The sequence below is a fragment of the Myotis daubentonii genome, assembly GCF_963259705.1.
Source record: "Myotis daubentonii chromosome 1 unlocalized genomic scaffold, mMyoDau2.1 SUPER_1_unloc_1, whole genome shotgun sequence".
NCBI classification, from domain to species: Eukaryota; Metazoa; Chordata; class Mammalia; order Chiroptera; family Vespertilionidae; genus Myotis; species Myotis daubentonii.
Window position 1 is genome coordinate 815902 of NW_026775446.1, and position 5634 is coordinate 821535.

Sequence of the window (5634 nt, forward strand, 5' to 3'; positions counted from 1 at the left end):
TGTGTGTGGAGAGAGTTGTGAGCCTGCACAGCCCAGGAGAGGATGTACCCTGGAGCTTGAAGAGATATTTGCATGTGGGGAAGCCTTTCCTATAAGTGTAGGGCCTGAGGTCAGGCTTTCCTGGTCATTCTGGGGTCCCTGTGGAGGCATCTCTTCCCTTGACCTCACTCAGCATGTAAGTCAAGGACAGGGGACCACCTGGGTCATGAGACTCATTGGATTCAGGTCAGATCACAGCCTTACCTTTTTGAGCATAAGAAGAAACATGGACAAGATGAGCAGGTTACACTTTTACCTTCTCAGCCACATTTAAAATAGATGTAAAAGGGATTAGCATTTGCGCAGACCATTTCTGAATCTGAACATTCTAATGCATCTACAATTTCCAAATATTTATTTCATAATTTCATACAAATAATTTCTACCTTTGTATAAAAAAGAAAAGATAAAGGACAGCCAGTCTCAATACCTTTTATCTTAATTTATGATGTTTCTTTGATCCCAGAAACTATCTCTCAAGAATAGGCAGATGGGACATTCTTGATTCTTGATGTTGGAAATTATTTTATTGTGTCTACAACTTGTGTGCAAACTCTTCCTTTATGCAAGCTCATGGCCTATTGCAGAGACACCAAATAGTTACATCAGAAATAGTCATGGTTTTAAATATTTTAATGTCTTTATTGATTTCAGACAGAGGAAGAGAGACAGAGACAGATAGAAACAATAATGGTGACAGAAAATCATTGATTGGCTGCCTCCTGCATGCCCCTTACCAGGGATCCATCCCAAAGACAGAGCTTGTGCCTTGACTGGGAATTGAACTGTGACCTCCTGTTTCATGGGTCAATGCTGAGCCACTGAGTGATACTGGTCAGGCTAGTCATGGTTTTAAGTGAAGAAAAGACAAGATGTAAAAACAGTGATTATGTATGTGTACAACTCGGAATCATTCACATGTTGAAATGATGATGGAATGAGATTGATCTTTTTTAAAAAATATATATTTTATTGATTTTTTTACAGAGAGGAAGAGAGAGAGAGATCGAGAGTTAGAAACATCGATGAGAGAAAAACGTCGATCAGCTGCCTCCTGCACATCCCCCACCAGGGAAGTGCCCGCAACCCAGGTACATGCCCTTGACCGGAATCAAACCTGGGACCTTTCAGTCCGCAGGCCGACGCTCTATCTACTGAGCCAAACCGGTTTTGGCGAGATTGATCTGTTTTCTCAGTCTAGTTTTATCAGTGATGTCAGAGTTCAGAGGGAGGTGAGTGAGAATTCCTACCATGGAATTTCTCATTAGAAAGGAAACCTCAACCCTGACAGGAATCCCTCACTCCTACCTCCCTCTGTCCTTTGTTGGGGTTGGTTAGTGTGGTCAGAGGGTGCTGGCCACCCCCCCCATAACATATAACATCCTTATTGTATAAATGTATACATTCTCCAATCACAAGTGATTTGGAAATATATTATTTAAATATGTTTGTATTTTAATTTGCTTAATGAAAGCTTTGGTGGGAAAATGTGTTTAATTATAACAGAGGCTGATTTAACAAAATTTTCCTTAATGTGGGTGATTTTACAAAGAATTCACAGAAAATGCTGAGCCTCCACTGATAGAGACAGCTTGTATCATCATAGGAAATACCTGAAAAATGATGAGCAGAAGTTGTTAGAAATAGAAATGATAAAGATCATGCAGGCAGGGATCAAGAGAAATAAGGAATCTGTCGCTGCAAACTGGTGGGAAGGGGACCCTGTTTCCAACATGCACATTCTCACAGTGTCTCTGTTCTAGAAGGTGACACCTTCCCGGGTCCAGGGTATTCCCACTTGGACATCTTTGGGGTCATTACTGATCTGATCTCACCTTGGATTCCTGAAGCTGTATAATTCATTCGGGTCCCATTTATGAAATCTCTAAACACTTACAGGGAAGAGTGGACACAACTCACTGGAAGAGCCTTCATTTCATTGGACCAGGAGCCCTTCCTCAGTTCATCTTGGACACCATCATTATCATCATGATCATCACCATCATTAACAACATGATTTTACTTATAATCATTATTCCACTCATTTTCTATAGATTTGGTTGGTGTCAGCAAATAATGACTATCTCATTTTTGATGATTCATTAAAATTGTTAAAGTAAATAGGTAGCAAGATTCTATATTATTTTATGTTGGACTGCCAATAACTGATGTCTCATTCCTGCATGTCTCCATCTTCCCCACACAGGAATCTATAAGAAAGGTTGGGTCTCCTCTTCACTTGTCACTAAGAGGTTGAAACCACACAGGCCTCTGTAAGGAGAATTCCTCCCCTCCCTCCACATCTACAAAACCAAAGCCAGAAGCCAGGCTGCTTTCCTGGCTCTATCAAAGCTCATCCAACTTCCTGAAAGGGCTTTCCTGTGCTTCCCAGGGATTCCCACTGTGCACCTAATAACCACTGCACATCCCTGGTGTGTGCATTTGTCATCACCCCGGACATCTGTACCAAGCCGCTCTGGGCCCCTCTGCCTGTGCCTCGTGTCACCCACTCTCAATGCTATGAGCATGATGCCAAGGCAATGACCATTACCACCCGGGGCCCTTCTTCTCTAGCTTGGCCTAGGAGTGTAGGGTCACACTCCTTTGGTGCCCGCTGTCCAGCACACACGTGTTCTGTTGCTGGCAGGCTGGGACCTGAGCTGTGTGGGGCTGAGCTGCACTGTTGAGTTAGCAGAGCCTCTTGATAGATTTAGGGGATCTGGTTCAGAAGATTTTATGATTAATTGGCATTGAGGCACAAGAGTAAGCAAATGCATTTGACTCTGCCTTTTGTGCGTGTGACAAACATTTCCTCCTACTACAATAAAACCCTGTAATTCAGATACTGAAGAGGTAACCCCACACCTGGCAGGAAACTAGCCCTTAAGGACAATGTGAACCTGCACCTGACCTGCAACCTGTTCTCAGTGTCTCCTGAGCGCCCTGCTGTATTGAGAGCCCCCTGCAGCCCAACCCTGCTGTCTTCCTCAGGGAGGTCTGGGATCACACTGAATTCCCTTCACTATGTGTTTCACACAGTTATACAAGGCCATGTCCTCAGATGTCTGCTTGTTCATTTTAAGAGAGACTTTGCTCATAGGGTTGTCTTAGCAGGAGGGACTGAGACTGGACCGGGGAAGGAGCTTTTCAAGCAACACCTCTGAGAGGCTGCACATCAGGAACGCGGGAGACACACGTGGGATTGCTGAGGTGCATCCATGCTTTAGAGCATCAGCCATCACAGACTTCAACAGGAGCCATACAACAGCTTCGTTCTTGGCATGCAAACGGTTCCGAATAAATGCAAGTGCACAGCCTCTTATGAAATACCCCTTTCTCCCTGTTTGAAGGAGCCCTGGGGGCCATACCCTCGGCCCTCATCCCCAGCCGAAGCTCCCACACTTTTCAATGGAATATTCAGCAAATGAGGCGCAAATTCAAGCAGAAGATGAATAAGAAAAGAAGCAGCAGACAAAATGTATGAAGTAATTGAAGTCCATCTACAGCATGTGTGAAACATGGAATTTTATAGTCAGAACTTGCCATATCTCCCTGGGTTACAGGAAGAAACCTTGTCAAAAATAGCAGAACAACACAAACCCCATAAAACCAATAATGTTATGAAATAAAAATACTTAAAAATAAGTACAATTTTTGTTGTAAAAAATACCACTTCAAGAATCAGAACTCCAGCCCTGGGCTCAGACATGCGGGACCAGCTGGGACCCAGGGCAGGTCCTCACCTGTGAGCTGGAGGTGACGCCTCCCACAGGGCCTCCCTGCTGCTTAGAGGTAAGTGGCCCCTGGCACCCATGAGGCCTCTCATGCGTCATTGGCATTATTCGGACTTGCTGACCAGCGGCTGAACATGCTGTCACCCTGCATCTCCGAGGACCTTGCATGTGGCAGTGGTGGCAGTGATGCCCAGAGACCCTCCGATGCTGGGTGTTGTCGCAGGGCAGGTGAGCAAGCAGCAGAGGTGGCTCAGGTCCCTCCCACTGGCCGGTCTCCCTTCCAGGCCTGGGGGTGCCACGGCACAGGCAGGCACACTGGGAGGCAGCCGGGGGAGGGCCTTTCGGGTGGACTGGCCTCCCTCTTCCCCAGAGCAGAGCTGATTGGCTTGGTGTGTCACCTGCCACCTGAGTTCCCCAGCAGGTCACCTAACCTCAGGCCACGAGAAGGTCAGACAGTGACCTCTCCCCCTCACAGCTGTGGGCTCAGGATTAAGGTGGCGCCCTCCCCGGGCTGGACTTCACACCTGAAGCTGTGAGCATCTTCGGAAGAGACGAAGGCCTGCCCTACAAATGCTATAAACCACTGACCTGGTCCCACTTGATGCCATGGGGAGAGTCAACATAGGCTACTGAGAAGTAAAAGAAATATGTAAATCGACCTATGTTTTATTATGATGATGATTATTTAGTGCAGGAAACAGTTTATTTTTTGTATGTTTCAAAAAATTGTAAATATTTTTTAAAATATATTTTTATTGATTTCAGAGAGGAAGGAAAAGGGAGAGATAGAAACATCAATGATTAGAGAGAATCACTGATTGGCTGCCTCCTGCCTCCTACTGGGGACAAAACCCACAACCCAGGCATGTGCCCTTGACCAGAATTGAACCCGGGACCCTTCAGTCTGCAGGCTGACACTCTATCTGTTGAGCCAGACCGGCTAGGGCTTAAATATATTTTTTATTGTTGATGGTATTATAGATATCTCCCATTTTCCTCTCCTTCCCCCTCTCCTCCCAGCCCCTACCCACCCCAGGCATATGCTTTAAAATTATAAAGTAGATTCCCTTTGTTCCCTGAGCTATATAAGTATCACATAAGCACCTATGTTCAGCCATCTGAATGTTGTTGGCACGGCTCCTGCCTGACCCGGCTGTTCCTATGGGACGCCCTCAACTTGATGGGAACTGCAAAATCCTCCCAACAACTTCGTTAATTACACGGCCATTTGGCACCTGAGTCTGAGCTCTTGCAACAACACTGCCATTATCCACATCTGCCTTGGGGTTTCCCAGCTCTCTGCAGGGCGATGAGATGTATCCGGAGGGGCCTGGCCGTGACCCATCCACTCTCCCCGCCATGTACCCTGACCGTGGCTTCACTGGGCTGGCTCCCCGCAGCAACTTGCTGGACCCTTCAGCTGCGCCCAAGCCCTGGCTGGTGTCCCTCACACTGGCGCCCTCCAGGGACACTTCCGTTCAGACTGGACAGCTGGTGCACAGTCACGGGCTGCACTTCTGGATGCCCCTTCGGACGCTTCTATGTTGGTGTCCATTTCCACGGTCGCCAAGCCCAGCTCCACAGGTGAGTCCACTCCACTGGGACCATGAGTTTTTGCACCAGAGGCTGCAGCTACGAGCATCTCTGGGTGGGCAGGGAGGTATGGGAAGGGTCAGGGCTTCCGCCTGAACCCTGTGGTTGATTAGACCCAGAACCAGTGAGCCTCAAAGAGGCTCTTCCGACAAACATCCCAGGTTATAGTTCTTATTTGTCAAAATAAAACATGCACATGAAACAAAATAAGATGCGAGGAAAAGCAAAGCAGCTGCCAGTCCTCCACTCTCCACTCTGTGCACTTGCC